This window comes from Penaeus monodon, unplaced genomic scaffold (assembly GCF_015228065.2).
Source record: "Penaeus monodon isolate SGIC_2016 unplaced genomic scaffold, NSTDA_Pmon_1 PmonScaffold_2519, whole genome shotgun sequence".
Classification (NCBI taxonomy): domain Eukaryota; kingdom Metazoa; phylum Arthropoda; class Malacostraca; order Decapoda; family Penaeidae; genus Penaeus; species Penaeus monodon.
Window position 1 is genome coordinate 1 of NW_023655463.1, and position 13,736 is coordinate 13,736.

A 13,736-nucleotide genomic window follows, 5' to 3' on the forward strand; every position below is an offset into this window, starting at 1 on the left:
GAAATCATTTAGATGTTTCAAAATATTGCTACGCCAGTGGGTCTTTGTCTCTGTGCGAACATGTGTAACATGAAAAGGATGACCTGGCATGTGTCAATAGGACCTGGAAACATGACGCAACTGCTGTGAGCGAGGAGCGAGAACGCCAGAGAGAGAAGGGAGTTGGTGCTGCTCCTGTGAGACCTCGTGTGTGCCTTTGTGACCTGATAAATTTTGTGTTGCCCTGTTATAAGCTGTATCGTGCAGTGTTTCCCCCTGTATTGTGCCTACAGAAAAGTGTACGGGTAAATAACTTGTGTAAATAAAGGAAAGACTGCCATTTTGTGTTTATTTCGTGCCCTGCCTCTCCAGGTGGCGTTTCCCCTCGTGGTGTTCTGGGAACGCTGTGGTGCTCGGTGCCTCTTGGAGCTGTTCATGTTCACGACCCTGTGGATAGCACGCCGTCTGCCTAGCCTGCCTTGTGTTGGTGGCAGAGAGACGAGGCGGCCGGCGTAACAAATGGTGTCAGGAGTGGGATTTGTGATATTTGATCAGTGAGACGTGCTGATTTATCATGTCGTCCAAAGATGGCGGCAGCCATGAGGGAGAGGAGGCTATGACTGAGGCAGGCACGAGTGAGGTGAAGCCGAGCCAGATGGACCTGATAACTGCCATGCTGGCCGGTATGAGGGAGGAAATGGCACAAAGGGCAGAAGAGCAGGCACACCATCTCGTCGAGATGCAGGCAAGGAAGGCAGAGGAACAGTTCTGCCAACTTGTTGAGGTGCTGCTACAGAGCAATCTTGCATCTGTGAAGATGGAAACTCAGCAGTACACCGACAAGGCCTGCAACAGCGTGAAGAGTGAACTGATGGAGGAGGTGCAGACTCTGAAGGGCGAGGTTCAGGGCCTGAGGGAGGAAGTGAAGGCGGAAAGGCGGCGTTACAAGGTAGTAACGTTGCAAGCAGAGAAGGCAGACGAGGTTCTGGCAACAGATGCCAGAGTGTCAGATTTACTGGGGTCTGCTTGGGGTCCGTGGCAGGAAACCCCCGGGCCTCGCAGCATCGTGTCGGAGCCAGTGGTCGCTGCAGAAGGCTGGGGACCCATCAGAACCGCTCCCTTGGGTATAGGTGGCGGCAAACTCGGACCCGGTCAACCCGCCTCGTTGCCTCCCTCACCCCCTTCCTCCCCCCCGGGCGTGTTAGTTCACGGCACGCGTTCTCCACCCTGCAGCCCCTCGGCCTCCAGACATTCTGTGAAGCGTAAGCCAGCTGAGTACGACGGGAAGGTGGCCTGGGAGGCATATGTCGCCCAATTTGAAATGCTGGTATCTGCCCAGGGCTGGAGCCAGGAAGAGAAGGCCCTGCAGCTGGTAACAGCGCTAAGGGGCCCCGCGGTGGAAGTGTTGGGGCATCTGCCGGCATCCCAACATCCCTCTTACACCAGTGTGGTGGAGGCTTTGAAACGCCGTTTCGGGCACCACCACCAGGCCGAGGTATATCGGGCCCGCTTGAAGAAGCGGACTCGTGAGCATGGCGAGACACTGTCCCAGCTGGCGCGTGCGGTTTTACTTCCCCGCGCGCGCATCCGCGTCAGTGATGAGTGCGGTGCGTGCGGGAATATAGAGCCCCTCGTCTAGGCTGCGGTCAACATTACAGGGAGAAATATTATCTGACGACGAAGAAGACGGTGATAACGTAGGCAGTTTACATGCTGAATGATTATAATGTAACCGCCAAGTAAAAGTTTTGTTAACAAGGCTGAGAATCTGTTACTGATGACAGCTAAAATTGCACCACATTGTGAGGAGTGCCATTGGTGGTCGCACATTTAGTGGGAAAATGTACAGCATTCTCAGACGTATGTACTTGTCTCGCTGGAAAATGTATAGGAGGATTGGGTATATTTGTTTATTTCTTCTTTAATAACAAGGTTAGATGGTAGTTTTATGCAAAAAATACATATATTGACACCATTGGTAAGCATTATTTGTCATTTAAGAATAAAAATTACACTTTTACATAAGGAAATTTGGTAAAATACTAGCATGTAATGGCTCGGATGCGGTTGTTAGTATTTATAAGCCTCTATCAGAATCTGAATGCTCCTTCCGACAGAGGTGACATGCCCGGAAGACAGCAAATCGTGCCCTGTTACCGTCGTATTTCTGTCTGCGAATGGGAAAAAATAAATAATTGCGAGGAAAGCGAGAAGCAAAACTTGAATGAATGATGGAATTATAAATTCTGACAAATTATCGTGGCAAATGTTTGTACTATGATGATTGTATATTGTCATACAAGTAATTATCTATTTATACTACTAATGAAAGACATATTACTGTTTTATCAAATTTTATGTTTTCTTCGCAAGGAACCTCCAAGCTTGATATGGCTATAAGCATCATCAATTCTAAGTCAATCAATGTCAATACATATTTAGTGTTATGTTCTAGCTCCAATTATGATTATAATCACCATTTTTTACATCCTCGCGGTAAATACAGCATCGCGCTTAGTCGAGGGGAGAGGGGAGGAGGAGCAGATTTAGGAGAAGGGTGAGGCCTCGCCAACAAGATATGGCATGTTTGATAGGGAGAACAGACCGTGAGCTAGCGGAACGAGTGGGTGTGAAGAACGATGTGCTACGAAGATCAACAACCAAGGCGAGCATTTCTAAAAGTTTCTAGCTATCTAGAACATGGGGGTTTACCTTGGTCAAATGATTGAAGGGGTGCAATTTCCATGGTAGATATTCATTAACTATGCAGTTCTTCACGAAAGGAGACGAGAAAAGTACTTCCATGGTGTCGCTCTATTGTTCGCCTCTTCCTCACTTCGCACGTCCATTAACGGTTTTACTATGTCGGTGAAGTCATTATCTCGTGACAAGCAGGGGTATTCCCTGATACCTGTCTGTGGTCGTCCGTTATCTGGATATTGCCTGGAATATTGTCAGAGTTTAGGAAGGCATCTTTAGATAAATAAGACTTTTTGTTAAAGATGATAGCAATGCTATAACATTTTAACACTTAGCATATATTTCCCCAAGTCTGAAAAAACTGCTCAGTTCATATAAATTTGCTTCAATAATCAGCCTTGTATTTGAAAAAAGGGCATTTTGCTTTCTCTAAGTTATGAAAAGAAGCTTTTCCCTCCCTTATTATGAGGTAATGCGAATATTTTTTCTCCTAAACAAATGCTTTTTTACTTGTCATTTAGAAAATATTGCTTCGGTTGCGGCTTTTTCCCCTTTAGGACTGTGATTTTCAACCCTTTCTCTATAACTTACCTCCTCGACTGTATGTTGCTCGTCATATACCCCTTTACTGCCATGTAAAACAAGAATATCTAATGTAGACACACAACAAGAAAGCACCTTTATTTATTTATTTTTTTTTTGCAAAGAACGTTTTGATTAAGAAATATAATATATAGTTGTTGATAACTCGGTTTAAGAAAAGAAAAAACCCCCCGCATCAGTTGGAAAATAACATGCTGTCTGCTAAGATCTATCGCATCGCGGGTGTCATGTATATTTACTCCCTCTGGTAAAAGTACCCATGGTCAAAAATCTCTGCTTTAGGCTAATTTGTGTGTGTCTTTGTCCAATATGCGAACAATTATAAAAGCATTATATCATGAGGGGCAAACAAGTTATATTATTTTACCTCAATTTTTTTTTCATATTTCATAAAAGTTCTTGGTTTTGATAAAGAGTCAATTGCTAAAAGGGGAAAATGTGTTAACAATTAATCAAAGCCTTTTTTTTTATTTTTGAAGATCGAAATAGTTTACATGGGTCTTTAACAGTTTTCGTCACTGCAGCAACTAGTGGCATAGTGAAAAATTATAGGTGAAGGATGTTTTCTTCATTTGGCATGCTTGTATATCAAGTTCTTCAGAAAATGTGGAAGAGGTCAAGTAGCAAGTTTTATTCAGTGTCGACTTAAAGATATTTTCCCTCTTTGTAAAAGATTTAAGAAAATATATGTATGTATTACTTAATAAGTGGTGCCTGAATGCGCAAACAATATTTGTTACCGTTGCATCGTTCTTTTTCTTCCTATATACGTGTAGCCAGGTACTATAGACAATTTCGAGGAGGGGGAGTAAATTGCTGAAGAGCTAGTCCACTTTCTGTGCTGATATCATCATAAAACGGAGGATGTATTGTTATGCGATCTCTTATGGAAGGATACGCTCGTCTGTATATAGTTATACATATGGGTCTTACGGGAAAACTAAATATATTTCCTAAGTTACATTGTAGATTGTAAAACATCGAGAAATGCGGCAGGAACATTTTAGAAAATATACCGCATTGTCCCTTGAGGTTAATTAGCAAAACATAACTGAGTCAACACGTGGGACAGGTGGTGACGCTAGTTGGTAGATAATTAGGTGTTCAGGCGTAAATATGAGGGGGAAACCCGTCTTTGACCTGGTGTAGATACCTTGAAAACACTATTCAGGCTCTCTAAATAGAATCAGACTAGCGTCTTTTCAGTCTATTAGGTAATTAACCTGTTAGTTTTATAAGTATGAAACGTGCAAAGTATGAAATATTGGTTATCGCATTTACATTTACACAGAGACTTTAAGACTGTTATTTGTGTTATCGCCTCTTAGGACGTGTGTTTGTGTAAGCTTGAGAGTCATAATAAAGGCATATGGGGGAGGAGGGGGAGTGATGATGGAGGTGGGGTCGTCAGCGACAACTGACAGCGGGCTATCATATTGATCGTGTCACGCTCATTAGCTATAGGTGTGATCACTCACCTGTAACACTTCAGTGCAGAGCTGTATTATCTCCTTAAGCAGGACTTGTGACTGATGATTTGTTTGTTTGCTTCTTTTCTTACTATTATTGGTTTGTAATGGGGTATGGAGGAATGTGGGACAGGGGCGGTAGGAAGGGAAGGAAGGATCACCTGTTTTCGGGTCAACACCTTGAATTTGGTCATTACCTGGCCTGACTTCTATCCGTCTTTCCCTTGCGCGGTTATTTGTTATTGGTTATGAGGGGTGATCATTCGTCTGTAACACGGCCATTTGTCAAGTCAGTTACAAGTTCAAACAATAGTTATACATATGGGCAAGTAGTGACGCTAGTTGGTAGATAATTAGGTGTTCAGGCGTAAATACGAAGGGGAAACCCGTCTTTGACCTGGTGTAGATACCTTGAAAACCCTATTAATGCTCTCTAAATAGAATAAAACCAACGTCATTCCAATCTATTAGGTAAATAACCTTTTAGTTTTATAAGTATGAAACGTGCAAAGGTATGAAATATTGGTTATCGCATTTACATTTACACAGAAAATTTAAGCCTGTTATTTGTGTTATCGCCTCTTAGGGCGTATGTTTGTGTAAGCTTGAGAGTCATAATAAAGTACAAGAAGAATTTCATGATCCTTTTCAATAAACTATATTTTCATGATGAAGATGTCTTTGGGATGTAAGAACGGCTAGTATAACACGTTAAAATATAAGAGGAGGTCGCAGGCTTATCAGTCGTTCTGCGAAATTAAGTCATTTCTTTTGAATTTTTCTTATTAGGTCTGCACCTTTGTTATATTATGCATTTGTAAAAAAAAATAAAGATACTGATTATAATCTTTGCGATTATTTCATCATTACCTCTGAGCAAGAAGAGGTGGTTGTTTAGGTGTTCAGGCGTAAATACGAGGGGGAAACCCATCTTTGACCTGGTGTAGATACCTTGAAAACCCTATTAATGCTCTCTAAATAGAATAAAACCAGCAACTTTTCAATCTATTAGGTAATTAACCTTTTAGTTTTATAAGCATGAAAGGTGCAAACATATGAAATAGTGGTAATCGCATTTTACATTTATATAGAAAATTTAAGCCTGTTATTTGTGTTAGTTTCATTCATTAGGAGGGGTGGTCACTCGTCTGTAACAGGGTCAATTCTCGATCCGGGTACAAGTTCAAACACGAAGAATATTGCGGGGGCGGGTGTGGAGGGGAGGAGGGGTGATGAGGGAGGTGGGTCATCAGTGACACCTGGCATTGGGTTGGATTATGATTGCATCATTCATTAGGAGGGGTGATCACTGGCACTTCAGTGCAGGGCTGTATTATCTCCTTAAGTAGGACTTGTGATTTGTTTGTTTGCTTCTTTTCTTACTATTATTGCTTTGGGTATGGAGGAATGTGGGGCAGGGGCGGTAGGAAGGGAAGGAGGGTTGGTTTGGAGGGGAGGGTGAGAGGAACTCTTTAGGTGTGTGTATTAGACATCATTAGAGGGACATTTATGGATTATGATTAATTGGGAGGGATGATCATTCGTCTGTAACAGGGTCAATTCTCGATCCAGGTACAAGTTTAAACATGGTGAATATTGCGGGGTGGGGGTGGGAGGGTATGGAAGAGGGTGGTGGTGGTGGTGGTGGTGTGTGTGTGTGTGTGTGTGTGTGTGTGTGTGTGTGTGTGTGTGTGTGTGTGTGTGTGTGTGTGGAGCGCATTGTATAGTGTTTATACAATAAAAAATAAAAGCATATATTGTATAACGAGTTTTTATAATCCTTTACACTTATTGTATTCTTATCTCTGGTACAATGAGAGAGGAGCAGAAATTATCGGTCATTAGCAGACCAGTGTGACCTATTTATTATTGATTTTGACAGTTTCAGTTATTAGGAGAGACGGTTTCCCTCGTCTGTAACAGAATCAATTCTCGATCTCGGTACAAGTTTAAACATGGTGAATATTGCGGTGTGGGTGGGGGGGAGCCACGGGTGAGTCATCTGTAGCACCTGCCTACGGGTAATGATTTCGGTTACGGATATTGGTCATCTTTCTGTTATGATGTACTATTTTGAACTGTAAGGTGTGTGTGCTAGTCATCATTAGCTATGGTTTAGTGGTTACCTTGTGATCATTAACCTGCTTTCACTCTCGACAAGGTTGTGTGATTACGCGGTGATCATTGATCTATGTCACCTGCATTGGAGGAGATCCTCGTCTGTACATCACTGGTTATGAGTAATGATTTTGGATACGGATATTGATTAGTTAATCACTTTCAGTGGTTATCTTTCTGTTATGATGCACCATTTTCAACCGCAAGGTGTGCGCGTTAGCCATCGTTAGCTATGGTCTAGTGGTTGCCTCGTGATCATTAACCTGCTTCACTCTCGATAAGGTTGTGTGGTTACGCTGTGATCATTAATCTATGTCACCTGTCACCTGCATTGGAGGGGATACTCGTCTGTAGTACATCATTTGATTCATTATTTCTCTTATGATGCGTCATGTACGAACATTAAATACACATGTGAAAGTAGGTTAATGATTTCCGGGTATTGATTATGTTGTTGTGGACATTGGTTGCGGTTTGCGGTTTGTGGTTTCGTCAAGGTCACTGATTATGTCACGGTCACTGACCTACTTTCATATTCATGTACGTAGGTGAATGTGTTGCGTTCTGTCGTATTACCCACTACTCACTTGGATATGTTTCAAAATATCATTTAGATGTTTCAAAATATAATTTGGATATGTTTCAAAATATAATTTGAATATGTTTCCAAATATCACTTAGATGTTTCAAAATTTCATTTGGGTATGTTTCAAATATCATTTGGATATGTTTTAAGAGATCAATTGGCCATGTTTCAAAATATCATATTGATATGTTTCCAAATATTATTTGGATATGTTTCCAAATATTAATTGGATATGTTTAAATATAATTTGGATTGTTTCAAAATATCACTTGGTATTTTTTCAAAATACTTTTGGATTGTTTTAAAAGATCATATTGATTGTTTCAAATATCTTTAATGTTAAAAATATATTTGGATATTTTTCAAATACATTTGGATATGTTTAAAAAAATCTTTGGATACGTTTAAAAATATTTGGGTATGTTTAAAATTCATTTGGTATGTTTCGAAATTAAATTGGATGGGTTTTTAAAAATATATTTAGATGTTTCCAAATTCAACGGGATTTTTAAAAATGTCATTTGGAGTTTCGAAATTAGATTGGATATGTTTCAAAATACACTTGATATTATAAAAATATCATTTGGTTTGTTTCAAAATTAAATTGGGATATTTCAAATATCTTTGGATATGTTTCAAAATACCATTGGAATTTTTTTAAAATATCACTTGATATGTTTAAAATTCATTTGGATATTTTTTCGAAATACAGTTGGTTTTTCAAAATACATTTGGATAATATTTAAAAAATATTATTTGGATATTTTTCAAATATCTTTGGGGATAGTTTAAAAATATCATTTAGATTGTTTAAATTATCATTTAGATATGTCCAAAACTTTTGGGATTTTGAAATATCATTTAGATATTTTTTTTTAAAAATATCTTTTTGGATATATTTCTTGTAAAAATATTTTTAAAGGAGGCATGGTGAGGGAAAAAATTTTTGAATCGAAATTCAATAATTAGTCTCTTGAGAATTTTAAGTTTTTATTTTTTACAGGAGTATGTAAAAACAGCTATATAACACCCAAAATTCCTTTTATTCACTTGCACGATAAGTACAATTTTATGATTTAACAAAAAAATTTGTTTATGCTTTAGGTCCTGGATACAAGGGGATGTTATAACAGCCGGGTTCTTTTCAGTACCTTTTCCCTCTGTAAAAAAGGTTCAAAAAAAAAAAAAACCCTTCCCTCTGTATACTAAATTTAAAATATCCTTTTTTAACCATCAGCCTCAAACCATACCCTAAAGTTTAAAAAACCCAAACGTAAAAAGAAGAAACGTGATCATGAGAGAAGCTTTATTTCTGTCCACTGTTGCCCCCTTTTCCCTCTCCACCCCCCTTCCTTTCCTCTTTTTCTTCTCCTCTCCCTTTTTTACGTCTTTTTCCCTTTCTCAAAACCTCACTTACATCCCCGAAGCCCTTGTGCTCCTTTTCCCGGAAAGAAGACCTGATGAGGTTCGAGCCAAAATGCGTTCGCGGGAGTGCAAAGCCATTGAAGGAGAGGACAAAACCCGGGGTGTGTAGAGGTTTTGGGGGTTTGGGGGTTCACGCCACAATTTCTGAGCTAGGTTCCGGGCGCATGTGCGTGAAGGTCGTAAAACGTTTTTCCCTACCGACGCCGGGAATTTGAATGGAAGAAGGTTTAAAAAAGGTTAATTGTGGTTTGTGCCTCAGGGGTTTAGGGGGGAAGGGTTGCTTGTTTTTTGGTGTTTGTCGTTGTAGCCTTTTTGGTGTCCGGGGCCTTTTCCTACACCGGAGTAGGTGGCGATCTTAGGACCAAAAAAGTCGGCTATAGTCATTCGACAGTCGACCCTTTATTATACCATCATTTATTGTGATTGAAAACGTAGCAGATCTACATGGATGCATGATGGGGGGCTGCCTTCCCCAGCTGCAGTCCGCTCTTTCTTCCTTATTTGCCCTCCTCAACCCTTTAGCTTTTAAAAAAAAAAAAAAAAAAAAAAAAAAAAAAAAAAAAAAAAAAAAAAATATATATTATTATAAATATAAAATTTATAATATAATATATATATATATTTTATATAATTATTATATAAAATTAATATATATTTTTTTTTTCTTCCCTTCTTAAGGTAAAAAACCCTTTTTCAAAACCTCTTGGATTACTTAGTAAAGGGAGTGTCATGAACAGAGACAAAAACAAAAAGGAAGAAAAATGTTTATTTAGACTGCACGCTCCTAATGCCCCAACCCCCATAAAAACTAAAACCCATTACTATTTTAAAAAAATTTTTCTAGATTCGCCTGTTTGGATTGATAGGCTTTTTCCCTTTGATTCTCACAATCCCGTTAACCCTTCATCTTACAAAAACATGCAAACCCCCCCCCAAAAAAAAAAAAAAAAAAGAAGAAAGAAAAAAAAAAAAAAACAAAAAACACATCAAAAAGGGGTTAAACCTTTCCCAAACAAAGATAAAAAAGGGCAACCTTACCATGATTTTCCATTCACGTATTCTTCCCCCGGGTGCCTGTGGGGAACCTCGGCGACTTTATGACTCCCCGGGGGTGGGGGAGAGGACCTGGGGAAGGAAGCCCGGGGAAAGGGGGCTGGACCGCGGACAGGGAATTATTTGTTTGTTTAATTCAGCATGTTTAATTTTTCTCCCTAAAGTAATTACTACCGCACCCCACACCCACACACACACACACAACACCCACAACCCCAAAAAAACCACACACACACAAATATATATTAAATATATATAATATAATTTAAATAATGCATACCACATTTATACACCAAAACAACACACACACACACACCAAAACAACACAACACAACACATTAAATATATATTATATATTATAATTATTATTAATATATATAATATATATAGCCGTTCTGATGTATCTCGATTTCCGAGGAATTTTCCCAAAATTTTGATTCAGCAGTAAAATACCGTTACTTTTGGGATCGACCTCCCTTCCCCCTTTGGGACTCTATACTTATTTATTACTTAATAAATATTTCCGAATATTTTTATGGGCTCTCCTATTTTCCCCATTTCGATATTTTTATTCACGAGACCTACATAAATTTTTTTGTTGTTAACAAAGGAGGAAAAGAATTACAGCTCCCCCTGTTTAATTAGTTTCTCACACTTTAGTAGGTGATGGCGAAAAAGTCACAAAATTACTTGGTGGGAAGAAGGTCCTTGGGTTGAACTTGCTGAAACCCGTCCACTCTCCGCGCATTAGACGTGAAAATAGCGAGGATTGGCCGGGGGGTGGTTTTCTATATCGTCTTTTTTTCCCGACAGGCTGTTAAAAAAGGATACCAGAGGCCCTCAGAGGAAAACCAAACCCCTAGGAAACTTTCGAGAGAAAACTGCTGTGTGTTTTTGTTGCCACATAGAAAAAACGGGGTTTTATTAAAATCCAATTAAATCACCACGTCCTCCCCGCCAAAGCACCAGGACAGTGAAAACCTTTCTCTAAATATAGCATTGCTTGACTCACGTTAGGGGGGCGGTAAGGGGGTTTTGGATCACAAGGGGGTCGCCAGCACGCAGCCGAAGAACCCTGATGAATAAGTTCACTTGGCGAGCTCCTCCCGCCGGGGGGGAAGGGGTGGGTTTGGGGCAGTGGTTTTTGAAGGCGAGATGGTTACTTGATTAGGGTAACAGGGGTGATAATTTGATAATAAAAGGATAATGGGAACGCGATGATGATTGATGGGAACTGGGGTAAAGATGGGAAAGATACTGTGATACAGAGATGATGACGATGCTGATGATAACAAGGTGATGATAACTGATGGGAATGATACTGTGATGGGGAAAAGTAAAATTTTAAAGTGATAATTGGGGAAATTTTGGTGATAAAGATATTATCAATAAATTGTTAAAAAAAAAATATAGCAGCAGTAAACCCATAACAAGGTGAAAATACAAATGATAGGATGGTATGGCTATAATAAAAACCGGTAAAATTTAAAGTAATCTAATAATAAGACCACCAGCTTATTGGAAAATTCCCGCATCAAAACACAGAAACTTATCATATTAAATTATAGATAAGATATTATTTTACAAATTCCAAGAACCCCCAAAAACTCAAACCATCAAACTTGATGATTTTTAGAAAAATTATTTTAAAAAAACCGAGAATGACTCTGTACTGGAGTATTTTTTTATTTTAAAAATAATCCTACCGACACAAAAGGGAAAATTATTAATTTTATCATTATTTTCTTAATGTTGCTTACTGATACGTTGCAAGGGTAAAAAAATATTATGATTTTAATAATAATAATAATAACATACATTTTTAAAAATAATAAAAATTATATCTATTATTTTTTGTAGAGTATTATCATTACAACATTATCTTAGTATGTAGTGTGGTTTAGTAGTATATCATTTTTAACATTTTCGTTAGGGCATTATTACAATTATCATCATATTTCCAATATTATCACCAGTATTATCATATCAGCACATCATCATTTTATTTCTTTATCACCATCATTATCATTTCATCATTATTTTATCATAGTCAGTATCATAAAAAATTGACCTGTAACTTTTGCATTCATCATCATTATCATCTATAATTATCTTCATCATCATCACTATGCATTACATTAAAAATTTTACCTTTAAAATTACTGCCTTTTCACTTTCATTTTCATACCACCCTCATTATCCTGTTATTTTTTATCTTTATCTTATCATTATAACATCATCAATATGTCATACCACTTTAAATTGGGCCCTAAACTTTTCTGTAATTCCTGAAAAAAGTACAGTATGCGTTGGTGGGGAATTTCAGGGGAATTTTTGAGAAATAAATAAGTCGTCCTTTTTTGTGTTAGAGGTACCGACCAACCGAGGTCGTTGTGGTTGTGGTTGTTGTGGTTGTAGTTTTTGAGTTTCGATGTGGCTGTGGTTGTTGTAGGGTACTTGTAGTTGAAGATGTCTTGTACTTTTAGTCGTGGGGGTTTATCCCGAAGGCGCGAGGAAGGGAAGGGGCAAAGGGGATGTCGCCGACCAAACCGGGGTTTTAAAAATTTTCCCAACTTTTAAATAAAGAATCATTTCTCCTCCAAAAACGGGAAATCTTGGGCCCGGCAAATACCGTCCACAGAACCTGGAGGGGAGGGAAGGGAAGGAGAGAGGGAGGGGGTGGGGGAAGGGAGGGGGGGGAAAAGAGGGGAAAAGGGGGGGGGAGGGAGGGGAGGGGGGAATGAGAAAAGAGAGAGAGAGAGAGAGAGAGGAGAGAGAGAGAGAGGGAGAGAGGAGGAGAAAAAAAGGGGAGAGAGGAAGAGGGGTCTTCTTACTCCCAATCATCGGCAAGAAAACTAGAAAAAATAATATTTTCCCCACCTAAAAAACCCACCTAAACAAAAACCATCTTGTCTACCCGGAAAATATTTTTTTAAAGAAGAACCGCTCTGCTGCCACCTGCTTTTTCAGATAAATTGGGGGACGGGCTCTTCCGGGGCCTTATGGGGGGGGGACAGCGCATTGTTTTTGGGTTCCCGGGGGGGGGACATAGCATAGAGGGGAAAAGGCATACTGGGGGACCTGGGTTTTTTTAAAAATTTAAAAAGTTTTTTGGAGGGGAGGGGCGAACTTTTCCCTTTTTAAAAAAATACCCTACTAAAACCCCCCAAATTTGGAGATAGTCTTAAAGGGAAAAACACTGCTTAAAACAACATCAAAGCAGGGGGCCCCTTTAAAGGGGGTATGCGGGGGCCTCTGCTGGGGGGGGAATTTCGCCCTTTAAAATGATTTTTGCTCCCCTATTCCGGGAAGGGAAACCGCAAAAGGGGGATGAGGGAACCACTCCCCTTTGGGTATGAGCCTGGGAACAGGATCCCCGCCAGGGAAAAAAGCAAAATTTAAAGGGGCCCTTCCCCCAGAAAAAATCGTTTGGGGGGGAGAAATGGGGGGCCTTCTTTCCCCTTTAATAAGACCCAGCTTCTGGTTGTAAAAGGAAAACCCATGACCCCCAAAGTTACTTCAACGAAAAAAAAAATAAGACCAAAAGAGGAAATTTGAATTTTGGGCATAAAATTCCCCCCCCAAAAAAAAAAAAAAAAAAAAAAAAGGTGTATATTTTAAAAAGAAGAAAAAATAAAAAATTTTTTTTTTTTTTATAAAATTTAAATTGAAAAAAAAAAAAGTCACGTAGAACCCTTGGCGAAAAGGGGTTTTCGCAGAAATTTTCCTTTTTTTTAAGGGAAATCAGCGGCTGCGGGATGGAAAAGGGAGAAAAAAAAGGCCAAAAATTTCTCTTCAGGGTA